Source organism: Canis lupus, chromosome 7, assembly GCF_003254725.2.
Source record: "Canis lupus dingo isolate Sandy chromosome 7, ASM325472v2, whole genome shotgun sequence".
NCBI classification, from domain to species: domain Eukaryota; kingdom Metazoa; phylum Chordata; class Mammalia; order Carnivora; family Canidae; genus Canis; species Canis lupus.
Window position 1 is genome coordinate 53,029,829 of NC_064249.1, and position 24,516 is coordinate 53,054,344.

The window sequence follows — 24,516 nt, forward strand, 5'->3', positions numbered from 1 at the left end:
TAATGTCTTGTGTTTGGAAGCTCAGTATCCTGGTTTCATTTTATAAATTCTGAATATCAATTTTGTAGGTAAGATTTGGAAAAGGAACGAATAGATTTCACAGGATATTTGGCAAAGAGAAAGAGACATAGTGTTTTCAAGCAAAAGTAAACACATAGTGAAAAATAAAAGAGCTATCATTATTAAAAAATATTTCAGTACAATCACCTTAATGCCCTCTTTACAAATTGTAACATTTGGCTGTTATTTTAAAAGTATTGTCTAAAAGAATATAGGTGCTTTAAGAAATCAGAAACACAAAAATCTGTGTCAAAGGTCTCTAAGAACTAGAGTAATATCAAATGAACATAGATGCAAAAATCCTCAACAAAATACTAACAAGCAGAATCCAGAACCATAACAAAAGGATTATATATCATGTCCAATTGGGATTTAAACCAGGAATGAGGGCAGCCCTGGTGGCTCAGCGGTTTAGCGCCGCCTTCAGCTTGGGGTGTGATCCTGGGATCCTGGGATTGAGTCCCATGTTGGGGTCCCTGCATGGAGCCTGCTTCTTTCTCTGCCTGTGTCTCTGCCTCTCTCTCTCTCTCTCTCTCTCTCTCTCTCTCTCTCTCTCTCATGAATAAATAAATAAATAAAATCTCAAAAAAAAAATCAGGAATGAAAAGTAGTTTAACATTCAAAAAATCAATTAATGTAATATACCATATCAATAAAAAACAAAGGGCAAAAACCGCATGATCTAAGTAAATGTGGAAAAGTAAAAACAGAAATCCAATAATGATTCATGATTTAAAAAAAAGACACACAACAAAACTTAAAAACATAGAAAGAGAAGGGAATTTCTTCATACTAAAAATAGGCTATGTATGAAAAGCCTACACCTAACATGCCATATCTAATAGGAAAAAAAATCAAATGCTTTCCCCCTATAATCATCAATAAGACAAGGATGCCTGCTATTGCTACTTCAGCTCATATTGAGATCACAACCAGGGCAATTAAGTAGGGGGAAAAAAAAAAAAAAACCATCTGGATTCTAAAAGAAGTAAAATTATCTCTATTACACATGACATGCTTTTATATACAGAAAATCTAAGAAATCCACTAAAAAACTATTAAAACTAATGAAGGAGTTCAGCAGGGTGACAGGATACAAGATCAATGTACAAAAGTCAATTGTACATTTATACACTAGCAGTAAATAACCCCAAAAGGAAATCGAAGAAACAATTCTATTTATATTTGCATCAAGAAAAATACAGTATAAAGGAATAAACTGAACAAGAGAAGCAAGACTTGTACACTGAAAGCTAAAAAACACTGTCAAAAGAAATTACAGACCTAAATAAATGGAAAAGTATTGCATGTTCATGATTGGAAGATTTAATACTTTTAGGACTGACATTCAGATTCAGCTCAGTCTCTACCAAAATCTCAGCTGGTTTATTTGCAGAAAAAGACAAGCTGATCCAACTCTTAAAGTCATACAGAAATGAAAGGGACCCAGAATATCTAAAATATTCTTGAAAAGGGAGAAAAAGATGAAGGACTCATACTTCTCAATTTTAAAACTTACTACAAAATTATGGTAATCATGACAATGCAGTATTTGTATGAAGACAGATGCAGGGAACAACAGAACATAAATATTTACATTTACAGTATATTGATTTTTCAAGCAGGATACCAAGAAAATCAAAGAGAAAGAATAGTTTTTTTCAACAAATAGTGCTGGAACTTGTATCCATACGCAAAAGAATAAAGTTGGAGCCCTACCTCACGCCATATAAAAAAATAACACTAATTAAATCAAAGACCAAAATGTAAGAGCTAAAATTATAAACCCCTAGAAGAAAACAGAAGCATACAACATTGTGATACTGGATTAGGCAATGGTTTCTTAGATATGTATGACATCAGACATAATCTACAAAAGAAAAACAGATAAACTAGGCTTCACCATAAATAAAAACTTTATATTTCAAATGACCCCCATCAAAATAGTTAAAAATTATGCACAGAATGTATAAAATTTTTTACAAATAACATATCTGATTATGGACTTGAATGAAATATATAAAGAACTCTGAAAACTCAGCACTAAAATGACAACTGAATTTAAAGCATCAGAATAGACACTTCTTCAAAGAAGATACACAAAAAGCTAAAGAAGCACATGAAAAATTGCTCAACATCATTAGCCATTAAGTTAAAACAATTAGATATCACTTCAAAACCACTAGGAAGTTATAATAAAAAACACAGATAGTAACAAATGTTGGCAAAGTTGTGGAAGAATTGGAACCCTCATAGAGTGCAGGTAGAAATGTAAAATGGTGCAGCCGCTTTGAAAATGGTCTCGCAGTTCCTCAGAAAGTTAAACATAGAGTTAACGTATTACCCAGCAATTCCATTCCTAATATACCCACGAGAATTGAAAATATATATTCATATAAAACTTGCGGACAAATGTTTATAGTTGTATTATTCATAATAGCTAAAAAGTGGAAACAACCCAAATGTCTATCAACTAATGAATGGATCAAATGATAAAAATGCATAGTTTTTAAAATACTAAGAATAAAACACATTTTCCAAGGAACAAAGTGTAAGAGATAGTATGATATATAATACTTAAAGAGGTGAGTTATCTGATCATTTACATTCATGTTTCAATGTGCACCCCCAAAAAGTTACCATTCTAATGCTCACTGATTGTTTCTTTTAGTTCAAGTGTATACTCATTTCATGAAGCAGCCATAATCTTACTACTAAAACCTTAAGAGGACATTACAGAAAACAAAAATTACCGTCTAATCTAATAAATATAGCTGAAAAAAAAATCCAAAAAAGAAAAAAAAAACCCACAAAAACAATTATAGGCAAGACAAATCCAAATCCAGAGATACAAAAGATAACACATCTGAGATAAGTTTATCCCAGGAAAGCAAGACTTATATAAGAGTTGAAACTTGATGTAATTCACCATGTTAATAGAATAAAGGTGAAATCTTATTAAAGCAAGACTTATATAAGAGTTGAAACTTGATGTAATTTACCATGTTAATAGAATAAAGGTGAAATCTTATTTATTTTTATTTTTTAATAATAAATTTATTTTTTATTGGTGTTCAATTTGCCAACATACAGAATAACACCCAGTGCTCATCCTGTCAAGTGCCCACCTCAGTGCCCACCACCCAGTCACCCCCACCCCCCGCCCTCCTCCCCAAGGAGAAATCTTATATGTTTATCTATAAATACAGAATACTTACTTGTCAAAATTCAACCAATTTATGATAAAAAACCTCTACAATCTAGGGACTAAAGGAACTTCCTCAAACTAATAAAGAACATCTATAAAAACCTATAGGTATTACAAGGATGGAAAAAAAGAAAACTTTGTCCCTAACTGCGAATTTAAAACATAAAACAAGAATGTCAGCTATTAATACTTCTGTTCAATACTGACTGGAGTTCCTAGTCAGTCCAATAATATAAGAAGACAAAGTAAAATGAATACTGGCTAGAAAGAAAGAAGTAAAATTTTATGTGTAGATAATATGATTGTGTATGTAGAAAACATTAAACAATCTACAGAAAATATATTAGAACAGGTAAACTTAAGAAAATCATACTGCTACTGTGGTAACCAGCCTCTAAAATGGTTCCCAGTGATCCCTGTCTTCTCATATTCATGCCCTTGTTTAATCCCTTGAATGGACCTAGTGACTCTCAAAACTGACTGGATGTCCCTTCTATGATTACATTACAAAAGGTAGTGACTTCTGTCGTGATTACTCTTGCTCACTCTGATGGGAGCCAGTTGCCAAGTTGTAAGCTGCCATATGGAGAAGCCCTTGAAACAAGGAATGGAGGGAGGCCTCCAGCCAACAGCCAGTAAAGAACTGAAAAAAGCAGTCTTAGAAAGATATTACTGGAAACTGAAGAAAGGGGAAGCACTGTATGTGGTGGCAGAAAGTTCATCAACATCTTATCTTTTACTAAAGTGGGAAGTAGGAATGTGTCTAATGAAGTGGGTAACTAATGTATTTAAGGAAATTTCTGAGTAAAGTGTTGAAGGTGCTGCCTGGTTTCTTCCTGGCGCATACAGTGAATTGGAAGGAAAGATAAATTCAAGGCAAGGCTATCAAACCAAAATGAGTCAAGATTCCATAATTCCAAAGATTCTCAAGCTCTCCACATAGCAAATATGGTAAAAGTAAGATGTGTCTTCAGAATAAATTTCAAATCCAGGATGTTACCAGGAAAAACAAGGTCTAGAGATAAAGCCAAGGGTGTAACTTGTTAAGACCTTAGAAAGATCAAAGTTGATGCCACAACAGAGTCCTACAAAAGGCACTGTGAAGAGATTAATGGTGAGTCTCATTAATCTCTCTTTCGAACAATACAGCCTCTAGTAAAAAACAAAAACAAAAACCCAGGGCCTCTAGTACTTTAAATAGCTAAAATTTTGTGATATTAGGCAGCCATAGATAATACAGATTTTAACCTACTCATTATTTTAAATTCCTCATCATACAATTCCAACTGTATCTGCTTCTGTTGCTTTGTCTCTGCATATTTTCCCTTGACTTTTCAAATGCTCATAATTATATTGATATCTGGATATCCTGGGTAGGACAACAGAGACCAAGGCAAATAATTTCTCTACTTGGAAATGGGCAGATCTTTCCTTTGGTTTTTAGTGCAGAATTGTGTTTATCTCAGAAGTTAGGTAGGTCTGATGCTTACTGTTGCTATGACTACCCTCAGTGTACTAGAGGCTTCAAATTCCTCTAGCCATAACTTCTCTTCATATGGGACTACATGCTTTTCTCAATTTCTTCTGTACCCTCAGCTCTCTATCTTCCCTCCTAGACTATTTGTCTCTTTTGAGTTTCTCACCGGTATTCAACTGTTACTTTTATTAGACATTGGTTAGCCTGGGGCGGAAATCTGGGTTGGGGTGGTGTTATCCGTTGTTCTAATTAGACCTGTGCTAATAAAAATCTGTATGCTTCGATTTTAAAGTGCTCCTCTCTCTCCTATATACTGTAGCTCTGGAACTGCAGTTTCTGGGATGTAATACTGCTTTCCCTTAGGTTATTTTCTGCCCCCTCCCTGCCACCCCAGCTTCAGTGGTTTTTACCAGTGCCCAAAGGGCAATATAGTTTATGGTACTTTCTTCCTGACCTTATGATTTTTGTTACATAGGAGAGATACAGGAGAAGGATCCAGGTCATATTTGTGCCCTTTCCATAGCAACCACTGTTCCCCTCTTCCAAGCCTACAGCAAGAGAAATGATTTAGCAGGGCTCTCATCAAGTGGGGCTTATGGAGAAAAAGCTTGCAAGAGGGTTGGAGCTGCATTTTTAACTGCTGCTCCAGAGGGCTCCCCACTCTCTCTTGTCCACATTTGGCCTCCACCAATTTTTTACCTTTTGCAACTGAAATGTCCTTGCCCACTGCCAGCTATGTCCACCCCAGGTAAGCTAGTGCTCACACCTCAACTTTCCCTACAGGTACATGTCTCTCCTGAGATTTCAGGTTATGGTCACTTTGTGAATTGAACTCCGATTGTTTCAAGGAATGTCCTGAGCTTGCGGTTTGTTTCACTTTTCTACCTTCATTCCTTCGTTTATTTATAAGGTTGGGTGGGAGCCACATCTTCTGCAGTCACTTAGACTTACCTATAATTATTTGCACATAATTCATTGTTTTTGCTCTTATTAAAATAATTTAGGGATGCCTGGGTAGTTCAGTTGGTTAAGTGACTGACTTGATTTCTGCTGGGGTCATGGTCTGAGCAGTCATAGGACTGAGCTGGCATCAAGCTTTACACTCAGCTTGGAGTCTGTCCCTCTCCCTCTCCCTTCTGCTCCTCTTCTGGAGCATATTCTCTCTCTCTCTCTCGCTCTCGCTCTCTCTGGTTCTCTAATTAATTAATTCTAATTAATTCAACTGGAGGCAAGTAGACTGAGGTGGCTTTAGTGCCTTAGCAGCCTAAGGAAGCAAACCAATACTTAATACCTATAATGCCTCAAGATTAAGAAATTAAAACCTAAGAACAATCGATCACCAAGAGCCACCTAGCCATTCCCATATAAGGTAATGACTTACACTATAGCCAGACAAATACTTTCCTTGCTTTGCTTCCATCTTTTCTCCATAATAGTCTCTCCCTTAGCTCTTGGAGGGTTGCTAATCACTTCTGGTTCTTGGTTGCCTGATTTGAATGGATTTTTGCTCAGATTGAGTCTTAAAAAACGTAATATGCCTCAGTTTATCTTTTAACACTCTTAACATGCCCTCCCAATTTTCAAAGCCAGAACAATTTTAATAACTAAATGACAATAGTTTTATATCATAACTCACAAACCATATATTTATTAATGTTAAAAGATAAACTGAGGCATATTACATCATGCCATGCATAAGGGGGGAAAATGATATAGAAAAATTAACCTATTTTAGGAAGCAGTATCTAGCCAGAAAAAAAAAAAAAAAAAGACGTCGAGTGCATGCTAATCACTTAAAATTATTCCTTGAATTGTACAGCTCAGAATAGACAACCTGAAAATGAATTCTGTCATACTGACTGTTCTACAGTGTCAAGATACACTAAAGTTCAAAGGATGTTTTTCTACCTAAAGCAAGTTAAAAATGCCTTATGTTTTCTTGAAATTTATTGTATAATCTATTACAAATACTTTTTACGCAAAAAAAAAAAAAAAAAAAAACCTCAAGGCTTCAAATGGGAAGGCAAAAATAAGTCACTGAAAAATTAAAGTCTAGCTTCCTTATTGTACTGCAACGTACATTTAATTATGACCAAAAAATTATGATTAGTTTAAAAAATAAAAAGACCAGAATAAATATAAAATAATAATGATCTACTATTTTACAATGGGAAACTAATGGTGTTACAGTTTCTATTTTTCTTCTGAGAAATGGCAAGTAGAAATAGCAAACTGTCCTCTGGGAAAAATCAAAGTATCTGAGCCTAAAAAAGAACTCTGTCCTCAAATGAGTTAGTGCACAAGTATTCACTGGGGAACCATGCATTATTTGACACTGTAGGCATAGGACATGAAATAGTGGGGTGTTTTTAGGCATCTTGGAACATGGCTCATATACATCAAAAACTGCAATTGTGGCCAAGATTATTTTTAAACTTTTTTTTTCCCTTCAAAGACTAAGCTATAGTACAGTTCATGCATTAGTTTATGCTACCCCTCCCATCTTAAAAAGTCTCAGTAAAAAAATGCAAATCCATATATAAACAACTGTCACCATCTTTCAGCATGAACTACAATATTTTGCAAAGCTATTCATTTTTCAAGTGCCCTAAAATGACACTCCTTTTCCCATCTATGCAAACAATTCATTAATTTTACTATAAAAGACTTTCTGAGGTCACTTAATTCAGCAATATTAAACCAAAAAAATTCTTTCTATCTTAATACCTCCTAGAAAGATCAATCAATATTCCACTTATCCTTCTGCAAATGTAAATCAATGCTGGACACCTCAGGGAAACCCCTTCATTTACTTGAAACCCATATATCAAGTCATGTCTTACACTCTCTTCCACAAGCTAAATAATTCATAATACTTGTAATTTATCTTTGTGGCATCTATTCTCCATTAGCTTGTAAATTTTGATTTGTATTTGTACTCTTTTATCAGTGTACTTAACACAAGTGAAAAAGTTTCCTGTACATTACAGATTATTAAGGAGGAATCTAAAGATTAAAAACTCATACCAGGTTTGTTTTTGTTTAAATTTATTTATTTTCTTGCCAAATAGCACAATGTTGCTTGCATGTGTTCAAGTTAAATTTAACTATGAACCATGCACTTTTCTTTATGTACTGGGCCTAACCAGTAAGTCTTTCTCTAAAATGAATTTCTAATTTATTTTTATCCTTAGGCATATAATAACCTGTACTTGTCACTACTGTCGTTTATCCTGTTTGAATGAAGTCATTTTCCAACCTATTATGCCAATTCTGAATTTTATTTATATCTTCTATTAACATTTATTCTTGTTTAGAAATACCAATAAATCTTATAGGCATCTTTTTGATACACAAATCTTTTTCATATGTAGCACCAACAAAGATACTGACTATAAAGGACCTCACAGCTAGATTCTTAATGGATCCCTCCAAGATACAGATAAGTCAGTCCTGGAATTTAGATATATAGAGTTTTCCCACTAACATTTTTATTTTATTTATTTTATTTTTTTATTGGTGTTCAATTTGCCAACATACAGAATAACACCCAGTGCTCATCCCATCAAGTGCCCCCTTCAATGCCTGTCACCCAGTCACCCCCACCCTCCACCCACCTCCCCACCAACATTTTTAAAGGCAAATCCACGTTTTTATTTAAAAAAAAAAAAAAAAGCCTATGCTTTTTAAAAGGGGCTTTTTACTTCAAAGGCACCATTTAAAAGAAGCTACAGTTATCACTTTACCTTTATATTGCATGTCACCTTATAATTGAAAAAAATGCTATTTATTTTATATATTTTGCTGAGAGCTATTGACCATGATTGAAATATACTTGTTAAAGATCGGTCTTAGGTGCTGAGCACTCTCAGTAACTTCTCCCCTAAAATAATATTAATAGACCTGCATATCTGAAATTCTTTAGAAGTATGATATACTTAAATAGTCAAATGACTACATAAAGTTTTCAAAATCTGAAACTTTCAGGGATCCCTGAATGGCTCAGCGGGTTTAGCACCTGCCTTTGGCCCAGGGCATGATCCTGGAGTGCCAAGATCAAGTCCCACGTCAGGCTCCCTCCATGGAGCCTGCTTCTCCCTCTGCCTGTGTCTCTGCCTCTCTCGCTCTCTGTGTCTCATGAATAAATAAATAAAATAAAATAAAAAAATTCTGAAACTTTCTGCATTTGATTTGAACTTTATCAAAATTGAAACAATTTTCTTTATTTATACCTAATTTTTACTAGAAAGCCTTGAATTAAAACAAGTTTTAAAACTTCAGCCTCCTAATAATCCCCTATTAATGCCTGTTTTTCCACCATTAATACTTTTAAAATTATTTTCTACTTATTCAAGTCTATTACTTTAAAAAGTCATGAACCAGGCAAAGTAGGCAGAACACAAAATTAACAGTATTTTATTTTACACAACATGATTTGGAAAGCAAAGTATACAAATTTAAAAAGTGTGTTTACCAATGAACAAGGAAATATATCTAACTATCCTTTACTGAAAGAGAAATTTTTTTCTTTTCTGAACTGAAAGTTGAGCTTTCATCTCTTCTTTTTCTTCATTTTCTACTTTCCTTCTTCCTGAACAATTAAGTTCTAAAATCTTGACGTGGGGTAGAATCAGAATCAGATGGAGATCAGGAGGGCAAATGCACAATGTTTGCCCAGTAAGATGTCAGTAGCCAAGCAGGATGAAAAGGGCATCAACACATGGCAGGTAGCCCAGCATGGTTGTCACAGCCTCAGTGAAATGAGAGGAGTATCCGTGTGGAAGAGTTGCCTAACATGGATATAAAAGCCTAAGCACTGGAGGTGGGTATTCTTGTAAGGGGGTAGGAATGACCCAGCATGGAGATTCAGAGCCCAAGTATGGTGAGGGTAAGAAGGGTCTATGCAGAGGTTGAGAGTAGGTGCTAGCATAGAAGAGCCCACAAACAGTGATGAGAACACACACAAACAGTTAACCTCTAGCAGGTTATCAGGGCCCAAGAAGATGAGGAAGACATATATTCAGAGTATCAGAGCTCAAGCAAAATGAAAAGGGTTATTCTCAAGAAGGGGCAGGCTGGTAGTGCCAGAGCCTGAGGGTGAACGAGGAAGGTTTCAACACTTGGGAGAGGACCAATGTGGAGGTCAGAGCCAGAGAAGAATGAGGAGAACATAACTGCAAAGGGGTAGCCTGGTGTGGGTGTCAAAGCCTAAGCAGATGAAACGTGATATTCAAGTAGTGGGGGCAGCTCAACATAAAGAGAACAGAGTGATGTGAGGAGGACATTCAAGCAGAGTTGGCCTCAACTGGTGTGCTGAAATATAAGCAGAGAGAAGAGGGCATCCATGGGAGGAGGACTGGTGAACTAGAATAGGGAGTCAGAGCTCAAACAGAATAAAGAAGTCTTCTGTGCATTCGAAGGAGAAACAGCAGAGAGGGAAGATTAGTTACATACAAGTGATTAAACAAAAAAGTAAACATATTAGAGATAATATAAACTAGATTTCTCTATGTTGGCCAGTAGAGTTATAACATTTTATCAAGCACTCAAATCATTGATGAATATCAACCGTACCTTGAGCTATGAAATAAACCTCCAAAAAATTTTTAAAATATTCTCTGGCCAGAATAGAACCAAACTAGAAATCAGTAATAGATAAGAGGAAAATATACAAACACTTGGAAATTTTACAATTTCCATATAAAATACAGTTCTAAATAAGCCATGGGTCAAAAAGAAAGTCTCAATGGAAATTTAAAAAATATATACACACTGAATGTAAATCAAAGTAAAATAAATCAAAATATGTACAAATGCACTGAAAGCGGGAATGAGAAGGAAGATTATAGCACTAAATCCTGACGGTAAAAGAGGAATTATCTTTAAGTTCCTGTGTTAAGAAATTAGAAAAAGAACAAATAAATTCAAAGCAATAAGAAGGAAGGAAATAAGAGCAAACATCAGTAATATTGAAAACAGGAAAAACAGATAAAAACCAATGAAACAAAAAGCTGGTCTCTGGACAAAAATCCATAAAACTGATAAACCTAGGAAGACTGACTAAAAGGTACAAATCAGCAATATCACAAATAAAGCACTATAGATCCTGCAGTCATTAAAAGGATAATAAGAGAATGCTACAAACAACTTTATATTCATAAATTTGGCAACTCAGAAGAAATGGAACAATTCTCAAAAAACCATAAACTCCTAAAACTCAACCATGACAAAAGAGACAACTTGAATAATCTTGTAAACATTACAGACATTAAATTTGTAACTAAAAAGCTCTTTAAAACTATACCCCCAGGCTTGGAGGATTTCAATGGAGAACTCCACCAAGAATTTAAAGAAGAATTAACACCAATTTTACAGTTTCTCCTGGAAAACAGAAAAAGAGAGAATACTTCTTAACTTATTTTGATGTAAAAATTCCAAACAAAATGATACGAAACCAAACTAGAAATGTATAAAAATGATAACAAGTCAGATTTAATACAAGTATGCAAAGCAGATTCAAAGTCAAATATCAATTAATAAGATCTACCGTATCAACAGCTAAAATCTCAAGAAAATTCATATCATATTAATTGAAGCAGAAAAAAATGACAAAAATCTAGCACGCAATCATAACAAAAACCCTTATAAAATGAGGAATAGAAGGGAACTTTGTCAACTTTATAAACAGCATCTACAAAAATTCTACACTTAACGTTATATTTAATGATAGAGTGAATGCCTTCCACATAAAATCAGGAACATAGTTAGACAATCCTCTCTCATCACTCCTACTTACATAGCACTGCAAGCTCTAGCCAGCACCATGAAGCAGAAAAAAGAAATTTAAAACATACACATTGGAAAGAAAGTAATAAAACTGTCCCTACTTGCAAACTATATAATTGTCATTGTCCCAAGGAGTCAACAGCAAAACTCTGAGAATAAGCAAGTTCAGCAAGGTTGTATGACTTTAGATCAAAACTCAAAATTCAATCTCATTTCAACCATAAACAAACAGGAAACAACAAACGTCAAACCCCAAATTTAAAACACAATACTATTTACAATTGCTCCATAGAAGATAAAATATTTAGATGTAGATGTGAGAAAACATGTACAAGATCTGTATCCTAAAAATTACAAAATTCTGATGAAAATAATCAAAGACCTAATAAATGGCAAGACATACAATATTCATGGACTGGAAAATACAACAAAGTAAAATATCAATTCTTCCCCAAATGATCTATAATTTTCATGTAATACCAGCAAGTTGGGTTTTTTTGTAGACATTGACAATCTTATTCTAAAATTATTATGGAAATGGGGATCCCTGGGTGGCTCAGCAGTTTAGTGCCTGCCTCTGGCCCAGGGCGTGATCCTGGAGTCCCAGAATCGAATCCCACGTTGGGCTCCTTGTATGGAGCCTGCTTCTCCCTCTGTCTGTGTCTATGCCTCTCTCTCTCTCTCTGTGTCTCTTCTGAATAAAAAAATAAAATATTTTAAAAAATAATAAAATAGAGCAGCCCTGGATGGCTTGGCGGTTTAGCGCCGCCTTCAGCCCAGGGTGTGATCCTGGAGACCCGGGATTGAGTCCCATGTCGGGCTCCATGCATGGAGCCTGCTTCTCCCTCTGCCTGTGTCTCTGCCTCTCTCTGTGTCTCTCATGAATAAACAAATTTTTTAAAATAATAATAATAATAATAATAATAATAATAATAATAATAAAATAATTATGGAAAGGCACAGGACCAGAAGTGTTAAAAATAATTTTGAAAAAAGATAATAATTTTGAAAAATAGTAAAGTGAGAGGAATTACTCTACCCAATATTAAGGCTTCCAATATAGTTATAGTAATGAAGACAGTAGGCAGAAGGAAAAACACATAGACAGATTAGAAAAGAGAACTCCAAAAGAGACACATTAACTATGTCCAACTGATTTCTGATAAAGGTGTAAAAGTTTCAACAAAAGTATAATCCATAAAAGACCTAGCTAAAATTAAAAACTTTTGCTTTATGAAAGACCTGTGAGAAGGCAAGCTACACACTAGGAAAGTATTTACAAACTACATACCCCACAAAGGATTTGTACACAGAACATATAAAGAACTGTTAAAATTCAACAATAAAAACCAAACATTCCAACAAAAAAATGAACAGAAATGATGAAAAGACAATTCATTGGAAAAGATACAGATGGCAAATAAACATAGGAAACAATGTCCAAAATAACTGGTCATCAATGGTCACTAGAGTAATACAAATTAAAACCACAATGAAATAACACTAAATACCTCTAAGAATAGCTAAAATAAAAAATAATTATAATAAATGTTGGCAAGAATGCAGAGGATCTAGCTCTCTCTTGCATTGTTGGTGGGAATAGAAGATGGTAAACCACTTTGAAAATAGTTCAGCAGTTTCTTAGAGAATTAAATATACATTTATGATACAATAATCCAAAGAAATTAAAATGTTATACTCACACAAAAACTTATATGTAGGAATGTTCATAGCAGCTTCATTTCTAACAGTCAAAAACTGAAAAGGAAGGGCACCCGGCTGGCTCAGTGGGTTGAGTGTGTGAATCTCCTGATCTCAGGGTTGTATGTTCAAGCCCCATGATGAGTGTAGAGATTACTTTAAAAAATAAAAATCTTAAAAAAAAGTGGAAAGAAGCCAAATTTACTTTCAACAGGTAAATGGTTGAACTGTGGTACATCCACCCATGGAATATTACTGGCCCATAAAAGGGACGAACTTTGATACATGTAACAATTTGGATGGATTTAAATGGAATTAAGGTGAGTGGGGGGAAAAAGCCAATCTCTAAAGATAGCATACTGTATGATTCCATTTATACAGCATTCTTGAAATGACAAAATTATAGAGATGGAGTATAAATTAACAGTTGCTATGGATTAGGGAAGGGGATAGGAAGGATGTCTATAAAAAAGACCACATAGGTGATTCTTGTAACAAAACCATTTTGTATCTTTACTCTGGTGATGGTATAGAAATCTACACATGATAAAACTGCATACAACTAGATATAAATACAAGTGAGTGCATGTGAAATCTATACAAGGTTGACGAGTCCTATCAATGTCAATTTCCTGGTTGTAATATTGTGTTAGAGTTAATCAAATTACTACCATTGGTGAAAATTGGGGAGAGGGGGTCATAGAGTCTCTCTCTATCATTTCTTAGCACTATAAGTGAATCCCAATTACCTCAAAATAAAAAGTTTGTATTTTTAAAAATGTATCACCTTGGAGCATCTGGCTGGCTTAGTCAGTCGAGTGGTCAACTCTTGATTTTGGTTCAGGTCATGACCTCAGGGTCCTAGGATTGAGCCCCATGTCTGGCTCCATGCTCAGCAGGGAGTCTGCTTAAGTATTCTCTCTCTCCTCTTTGCCCCTCCCCACTGTTCTAGCACACACATGTTCTTTCTCTCTCTAAAATAAATTAACTTAAAAAAAAAAAGAGGAAGTATTACCTTGCTATTCTATCTTTGTTTCCATGAGTCCTGAGCTAGAATAAAATAAATATCCTTGAGTCGGTACTGATTAAAAAAAATAACAAAATCAATATTGAAATAAGTAAAAATAAATATGGTAAAAGCACATCCTTAAATAAGAATTCCAACTAATAAATGCAAAAAAATAGGGGAAACATAAACTATTAGAACATCACAGTAATAGTTGTTGCAGTGAAGTCCCTTTGATGAGTGTTTATAGCAGTGAGTAAAAGTTTCAGAAAAAAACAATGGATTTCAATAATCCCCATGGACCTCCTCCAATTTATTAATTACAGAGATAACAATGTAACTTTTCAGGGGAGAAACCTAGTACACTCTACATCAACTATGTCATCACAGTTAAAATCACAAGTAACAAACAACACACCAACATCATACCTCCCCTGATACAATATCATAATAAAACATAATCATGGAAAACATGAAAAAAAATAAACCAAATTGAAAGAAATACTATAAAATTCTGACCAGTATTCTTCAAAAGTGACAAGGTCAAGGAAAGCAAAGAATCTAACATACTACCACAAATGGGAGGAGACTAAGGAAACATGAAAAATGAATATAAAATGTGATACTGGAACAGAAAAAAACTTAGGAAGGAAAGCTGGAGAAATCAGAATAAACAGTAGTTAATTAATACTACTGTACCAACATTAATTTATGATAATTGCAATAAATTATTCAAAACTTATCTTTAAAGCAAGCTAGGTGAAAGATATCAGAACCCATCATAGCTTTCTTTAGAGTGTTTTATTGAGTGTAAGTTACATATAATGAGGTTAACCCATTTACAGTGTACAATTCAATGGCTTTTCATATATTTTCAGAGTTCTACAACTATTACCATAATCTAATCATAGAACATTTTTATCTTTCCCAAAAGAAACCTTGGATTCATTAGCAGTCACTTCCCATTTTTCATCCTCCAATACTGTACTATTTCAGCAACTTTTCTGTACACCTAAAATACTTCAAAATAATACAAAATAGTAATGATCATATTACACTACATTAAAATTTAAATATATGTTAAACATATACAAAAATACATAAATATATACAAAATTATGACACACTACAAATGGCACATAATCAAGAGAAGAAAATGAAGTTATTGAGTTTTAAAGTTCTTGAAATGTTTAGTATAGAACTAAACGTACCAATTACTATTAGACTATAATTAGTCAAGAATGTGGATGGCAAATTCCCAGTGTGGCCACAGGTTCATTTAAATAGTAAAATGAGGGGCGCCTGGGTGGCTCAGTTGGTTGAGCATCTGCCTTAGGCTCAGGTCATGATCCCAGGGTCCTGGAATCAAGTCCTGCATATGGCTCCCTGCTCAGTGGGGAGTCTACTACTCCCTCTCTCTCTGCCCCCTATCCTATTCATGTGTGCACACTCTTTCAAATAAATGAGATCTTTTAAAAATAATAACAAAAAAAAAACAGGAAAATGAGTACATTGAATACAACCAATAACACCATCAAATACATAACACAAAAATGACAAAACTAAAAGTAAAATACGTAAGTTTCCAATCACAGCATGACCTCCTTTTACCTTTTTTTTTTTTTTTTAAGATTTTATTCATCTCTTCATAAGACACAGAGAGAAAGAGAGAGGCAGAGACACAGGCAGAGGGAGAAGCAGGCCCCACACAGGGAACCCGATGTGGGACTCAATCTCAGGACTCCAGGATCACACCCTGGGCTGAAGGCAGGTGCCAAACCGCCAAGCCACCCAGGGATTTCCTTTTACCTTAATAACCACTTTTAAAGGCCCCACCTTCAAATACAGTCACACTCTGAGGAACTAGGAGTTAGCATTTCATATGAATTTGGTGGGGTCACAATTTAGCACATGACAAGCACATAACGCATATATGTTGGCTGTTAGAGACTCAATTTAAATTAAAAAGCACAAAGATAGAAAGCTAAAATATAGAAAAAGATATAACATGCAAATATCAATAAAAGAGTAACCAAAAGAGAGTTGGGTTGGCTGTACTAATAGATTTCAAAACAAAAATGTTACAAGATGAAGAGATGTTATATATTGATAAAAGGGTTAATTCTTCTAGAATATATTAAAATTAGAAAAATAAACCCACCAAACAACAGTCTCTAAAGAAGCACTGAAAAACTGAGGAGAAATATAGTTCAATATATTTCAATAAACAACTATCAATAACAAATAGAACATCTAGATGCAAGATCACCAATAAAAAAGGAAGGACTTGAACAACATTATAAGCCAACAGACTTAAAAGACTTATATAGAACCAAACAGCTGAATCAGCATTCTTTTCCAGTGCACATGGAACATTCTCCAGGATAAATCATGTATTAACTCACAAAACAATTCTCAATATATTTAAAGAGACTGAAAGCATGCAAAGTCTCTTTTCCACTGCAACAGAATAAAGCTCAAAATCAATACGGGAAAGAAAAGTGGAAAATTCATAAATACATGGAAATCAACAAACTCAAACAAATGGATCAAAGAAAAAAAATCAAGGAAAATTAGAAAGTACTTAAGATGAATGAGATCAAACCTACGATCAAACAACTTATCAAAACCTATGGGGTACAGCTAAAGCAGTACTCATAGGGATATTTATGGCATAAATGCAAAAATTAGAAACCAAGAGAGATTTCAAGTCAGTAACTAAATATACAACTTAACGACTAGAAACTAAAACCCAAATCTTGCAAAAGGAAGAAAATAATAAGGAGCAAAGATAAATGAAACAGACAATAGAAAGACAATAGAGAATCTAGAAAATCAAAAGTTAGCTTGTTGAAAAGATCAACAAAATTTAAAAATCTTTAGCTTCGACTGATAAATGAAAGATGATGTAAATAAAATTGGAAATGAAAGTAGGGACATTACTACTAACTATAAACAAATAAAAAGGATTTTAAGAGAATAGCACAAAAAATTGTATGTCTTATAAATTGGTAAACCTATATGAAATAAACACTCCTAAAAGCACAAAAATTATCAACACTGTCTCAAGAACAAATGGAAAAATCTAAATAGGTCTTTAACAAGTAAGAATATCTAAACAGTAATCAAAAACTGCCCTACAAAGACAATCTAAGAACCAGATATTTAATGGATGAATTCTACCAAATATTTATTTTTCTACCGAATATTTAAAGAAGAAATAACATGAATCATTTGCAAACTCTTCCAAAGAACATAAGAAAAGGGAATACTCCCTAACTCATCCTATAAGGCCAGTAGTACCTGCCTTAAGCCATGCAAAGAAACTATGAAAAAAAAATAATAAAACTATAGATCAAGATCCCTTATGAATATAGATTCAAAAATCCTCAAAAAAAATTGCCAGCAAACCAATTCAAAAATGTATTAAAAAGGGATTATAAAACACGACCAATTGGTATTTATCCCAAAAATGTCAGGGTGGTTTAACATAAGAAAATCAATCAACACAAATTTAGCAAACAAATCAACAAAAATATGTGATCATATCAACTGACACAGAAAAGGCTTTTGAAAAAATCCCCAATGCTCCAACTAGGAATAAAAGGAAACTTGCTTAACATGGTAAAGGAATTTATGAAAAATTCACAGCTGAGATCTTATCTTATTGATAAACTGAAAGCTTTCCCACTAAGTTCAGGAACAAGATAAGGATGCCTGCTTCTACCACTTCATTCAGCAATGTACTGGAACTTCAAGCCAGAGGAAAAAGAAAGAAGAGGTATCCAAACTGGAAAAGAAGTAGAACCATCTCTGCAGATGACATGATTCTATATATAGAAAATCCATGAAGAATCCACAAAAAAAACTATTAGAACCAATAAACAAATGTAACAAAGTATCAGGGTACAAGATTAATATACAAAAATATTCCCTATTTCTAGACACTACCAATAAACAATCTGAAAAGTATTAAGAAAACAATTCTTGGGACACTTGGGATAGAGTCTCACATTGGGCTGCCTGCCCTGAAAAACCTGAAAGAAAGAAACAAACAATTCTATGGGGTGCCTGGGTGGTTCATTAGGTTAAGCCGAATGGCTCAGGTGATCCCTGGGTCCTGGGGTTGAGCCCTGCATCGGGTTCCCTGCTCAGTGAGGAGTCTGCTTCTCTCCATCCCTCTGCCTCTCCCCCAGCTCATGCGTGCAATCTCCCTGTCTCCCTCTCTCTCTGTCAAATAAATAAATTATTTTTTTAAAGATTTTATTTATTTATTCATGAGAGAGAGAGAGGCAGAGACACAGGCAGAGGGAGAAGCAGGCTTCATGCAGGGAGCCCAACGTGGGACTCAATCCCGGGACTCTAGGATCATGCCCTGGGCCGAAGGCAGGTGCCAAACCACTGAACCACTCAGGGATCCCACAAATAAATAAATTCTTAAAAAAGAAATAATTCTATTTACAGGAACACCAAAAAGAAAATTCTGGGAAAAAATTTAAAAGTGAAAGACTTGTACATTGAAATGTTACTAAAATAAATTAAAGACTTAAATACTAAAAGACATTTCATTTTTGTGGTCTGTAACACTTAATACTATTAAGTATTAATAGTACATATTACATATTAAGTAATATGGCAATATTCCCCAAAGTGATCTACATATTTAATGTAATCTATCAAAATCTCAACTGGTTTTTTTTTTTCAGAGGCAGAAAAGCTGATCTTATAATTCATATGGAATTGCAAGAGGCACAGAACAGCTCATACAATCTTTCAAAAGGAAGAACAAAGTTAAAGGTGTTGTATTTCATGCTTGCTACAAAGATACATTAATCAAAACAATGTGGTATTGGTATTAGAAAAGACATACAGATCAATGAAAAAAAGTACTGAGACTCCTGAAATAAATTCATATACTTCTGGTCAATCAATTTTTGACAACGGTACCAAGACCATTAAATGGGAAAAGAACAGTCTCTTCAACAAATAATGCTGGGACAAATGAATTTCCACATGCAAAAAACAGTGGATAAAGAAACTGTCGTATTATCCATACAATAAGATATTTTTCAGCCAACCTTGAAAATATTATACTAAGTGAAAGCCAGGGAGAAGAAGCTATGAACTATATGATTCCAATTACATGAAATACTGAGAGTGAGCAAATGGATACAGGAAAAAAATAAATTAGTTATCATCAGGGGCTGGGAGTAAAGGGAGAATGGGAAGCAACTGCTTAATGAGTAGTTTCCTTTGGGGTGAAAATGTTCTGGAACTAGATAGTAATGCAACATTCTTGTATATGAAATGTCATTAGTATTCAATTTTATATTCTAGGTATTTTATTGTATTATGGTATAATGTGCAATGATTCCTCTTATATGAGTAATAGAAAAGTAACATTCACAGATGGAGAAAGGAGAATGGTGATTATCAGGGGTTGATGGAGAGCGAACGGAGAGTTTTAGTTTTGGAAGATGAAGAGTTCTGGAGACTGGCTGAACAACAAGGTGAATGCATTTAACACTACTGATCTATTCACTTAAAAATGATTAAGATGGGGGCAGCCCAAGTGGTTACGTGGTTTAGCGCCGCCTTCAGCCCAGGATGTGATCCTGGAGACTAGGGATGGAGTCCCACATCTGCCTCCCGGTGTGAGGCCTGCTTCTCCCTCTGCCTGTGTCTCTGCCTCTCTGCCTCTCTGTCTCTCTCTCTTGAATAAATAAAATCTTTTAAAAAATGATTAAGATGATAAATTATATGTTATATGTATTTTACCACAATTTAAAAAATAAACCAAAAGATGCACAAAGATAGTTCATGAATACCACAAGTATTTGTCATGAAACCAAAATCTTTGACAAACATATTAGCTCAAACTCAGCAACGTATTAACAAAAACCAAAACCACCATACCCAAGTGGGGTTAAGCTAGGAATACAAGGTAAATTAAACATTCAAAAACCAATCAATATAATTTACTACATTAACAGAGAAAAAAACAAATCATATTACTAGCACAATAAAGAAAAATCATTTACAAAGTTCTACTCCTATTTATGATTTAAATAAACAACTCTCAGCAAACTAGGAACAAAAATAAATTTCCTTGACTTGATAAAGACGTCTACAAACAACCTTCAGCTTACATTATACTTAATGGTGAAAGACTCAATATCAGGAACAGGAAGGCAAAGATATCCACTTTAGTTCAACTTTGTAGCAGAAGTCTAGCCAATGCAAAAGGGCAAGAAAAAGAAACAAAGTATCTGCAAATTGGAAAGGGAAAAATAAAATTTTATTTGTAGTTGACATGATTATTACTGAAAATCCAGAGTATTCAGCCAAAAACCTATTATAGTAAGTGAATTTAAAAAGTTTGAGATCAAGCCAATATTAAAAAAACAATTCTGTTTTATCATATGAGAAATGAAATAAAATCAAAAATTAAATGTATAATAAAAATTGTAAATTATGCCACTTACAAGGGTATCAAAAACATAAAATACTTAAGGGCAATATATGTGCTATTTTATAGCCTGTGCCATGAAAACTAGAAATCATTACAGAAAAAAAACTTAAGATAATCTAAATAAATGGAGAAACATGACATAACACCAATTGAAAAACTCAATAATGTGAAATGTCAATTTTCCTCAAGCTGATCTACAAATTCAGTACATCCCAAACAAAATTCTAGGAGGCAACTTTCCTTTAAATATTAACAAGCTAATTCTAAAATTTATAGTGAAATGTAAAGAACCTCAAAAAGCCTAAACAGTTTTCAAAAAGAGCAAATCAGGCTTACCTGATTTCAAAAGACTTACTGTAAAACTACAGTAATCAAGTCAGTTTGGTATTGGCCAAAGGGCAACACAAAGATCACTGTAATGGAATGAAATACCCAGGGAAAGGCATGCATGTATGGTCAGTTTTTGATAAGAAGGAGGAGGTAATTCTGCATTAACGGTAGTCTTTTCTAACAGAGGGAAAAAAAATATTTGCTACCTTGGGATAGGCAAGACTTTTTAGATAGAACACTAAAGACATGAACAACAAAAAAATCGATGCATTGAAGTTCAGCAAAATAACAGATCTTGCTTTACAAAATAAACATTAAGATAATTAAAGCAAGGTTGGGGGGAAAAACCATAATATCCATATGTTTGACAACTTGCATCCCGAGTATATAAAGACACCTCAATTTCAAGAAGAGAAAGGAACAGGTAAAAAAAAAAAAAACAGGCAAAAAATTTAACAGACACTTAAAAGAATGGCCAAGGATCCCATTCATCTTAGGGAAACACAAATTAATTCCACAAGGAGGTATCACCATGCTCATTAGAATGACTAAAATTTTTAAAAATGACAATATCAACAGTTAGTGAATATGTTGAATGATGGCATTTTCATCAGTTGTTAGTGGAAGTGTGAAATAATACAACCACATCAGGAAACAGTCTGGCAATTTCTTATAAAGTTAAGTATAGATTTAATTTAGAACTGAGTAATTCTATACTTTAGGTACAGAAGAAAAAATACATCATATCCACACAAATACTTGTACATGAATACTACTGAAGTTTTATTCACAAAGGGCAAAAACTAAAACAACCCAAACATCCATTTAACAGATGAATAAACAAACTAAAGTACAAGCAAACAATGGAGTACTAATCAATAATTTAAAAAATGAACTACTCCTACACACAACAAACTGAAAAAAAATCTCAAAAACATTACTCCCTGAAGTCAGATACAAAAAGACAAATATTCTGTTTCATTTATAAGAAAGATCTAAAATAGTCAAATTCACGGAACACACAGAATAATGGTTACCAAGGACTCGGGAGGAGGGGAGAATGAGGAGTTATTTTTAGTGGATATAGAGTTTCAATAATGAAAAAGTTCTGGAAGTGAATTGTGGCAATGTTTGTAAAACAATATGAATGTACTTAATACCACTGAACTGTATACTTAAAAATGGTTAAGATGGTAAATTTTATGTTATATATATTTTACCACACACAAAATCATTTTCTGAGGGAAAAAAGCCAGACTGAAGAGAGTATGTACTATGGGCCATTTACATGGCATGTCAGAATATGTAAACCAAGAAATAATGACAGAAATCACATGAATGGCTGTCCAGGATGGAGAAGAGAGGAAGGAACTGATTGTAAAAGATCTCAACAGAACTTTTTAAAGTGACCTTACATTTGCCAAAACTCACTGAAGTATATACTTAAAATGCAAACATATATTTAAAAATATATGCATATATACTATTGCATGTAAACTGTAATTCTATATATTTTAAATAAATAAGCTTGAAGAGAGAATGAAATGCAACAGAGTAGAAAATAAAACTACAGACTCTTTCTAGGAATAAGGTTATGTTGTGGTGTACAAAGTAGTAGCTGGAAAAAAATATGTGGTCCAAGGAATATTTCTCAAGATAAAAGAGAAATGATTGTATTCAATGACAAGAGGAAACCAGTTATTTGAAACCAGGGTGAAATCCAGAGGTAAAAAAAACTTAAAGGCTAGGAATGTTTTGTTGCCATTGTTTGAGGCATATGGAATTTTGTTCTCTACTTCTCCACTTCAATAAAAATGAGTCTTGTTAAAAAAAAAAAAAAAAAAAAAAAAGGAGGAAGAAATTGGTTTGGTAAGAAGAAGCACAATAAAGTAGACTGAAATAGCCAATATCCAACAGAGGAAACAGCAAACTCAAGAAACGAACAAAGTATGCATTATTCCCATATATCTGCATATTAATAGTAAAGTAATAATCAAGTTTCTAGCAATATCAGCAAATTTATACTAATACTAACCTTACTAACTTTATAGTAACAACCTGACTCTCCAGCAAGAAACTAGCATTTTGCTAAGAAAGCAGAAGGTTGCTGAAACCAAAACAATATGCTCTAGTATTTCAGGTATCCTCCAAGCCTTGTAGCTGAAATAAAATAGATGAGTTAGGACAGCAATGGCAAAGTCAAACCAATCGTAATAGTTTCTCAATGCCATCAAGCATATGTAAGGATATCCACACCATCTACTTGGTAAAAAGCCTTGTGAGAAAATCATCTTTAAATACAGAGGGTAAAATGTTTTCCCAGTACAAAAAACACTATTTGAAGTGAATGAAAAGTCTATTTCAGAGACTAGAACAGCCAAAGAATTCTAGAGAATGAAATTACTGCTCCTCTCAGGTGGCATATCAAATTCAGACTATGGCATGTACTTTTAAATAGTCATAACGTATATTCTAACCCTCAAAACATCATTGTTGTCATCTTTTAAAAGCAATTCTATGATTTAGTAAGGCAATTTTTTAACTTCAATCTTTTTATAAAAGCTTCTACAGGGGATCCCTGGGTGGCTCAGCAGTTTGGTGCCTGCCTTTGACTCAGGGCGCAATCCTGGAGTCCCGGGATCGAGTCCCGCATCAGGCTCCCTGTGGGGAGCCTGCTTCTCCCTCTGCCTGTGTCTCTGCCTCTCTCTCTCTCTATGTCTATCATAAATAAATAAATAAATCTTTTTAAAAAATCCTAAAAAAAAAAGCTTCTACAAACATTATTTTAAGTTCTTGACATGAAATACATTTTGAAACACTTCATACAGTTATTTTCAATTAAAAATAAATAAAGAAAAGACCTACTATCTCTAAATATGCAATTCAATGACAAAAACTAGTACTATTTTAATCAACTTTTAGGTACGGCCTTTCCTTAATTTTGACTTTTACAACTTATATTAATACATTCCTCTATAGACATCTTCATCTATTAAGTATTTTAAGACCCCTAAACTGGAAGTAATATGGACAAAAAAATTACTTCAAGAGATATGCTTCATATACATCATTAATAAACTGGAACAGTACAACCAAGTAGCTATGAACTTATCATTCTCAAAATTCAAAATCCCTTCTTTTGAATCCTGAAAGCATCAGTTAGCAAAATTACAAAAGACATTCTTGTGATGGACTACAGTAAAATGAATGTTCCCTTCTGTTTGGGTCTACAACAAAACCAAAGGTAATTGCTAGGACTCTAATTACAACATATCAATCTACACTGACAGCAGAGCTAAGCTTCTACATTTTCCCTTTCGTTAGAGGACTGCTTCACATATGTGTACCAATTAACTGGAGAAATTAAATAAACAAGAAAATGTGAAATGGAAGTGGTTTGTTCTGGTGTTTCTTTCTTTTTTTCTACTTTTCTTTTTTTGGGGCCACAGAATACTTTTTTCTAAAAGTCTCTGCTT

At 33.9% G+C, this 24,516-nt stretch overlaps 1 protein-coding gene across 19 annotated transcripts in view; it reads right to left on the reverse strand.

Moving 5' to 3' along the window:
- Positions 1–24,516, reverse strand: part of KIAA1328 (KIAA1328 ortholog) — a 373,028-nt gene that overhangs the window by 321,839 nt on the left and 26,673 nt on the right. The gene's annotated exons all lie outside the window — the stretch shown is intronic.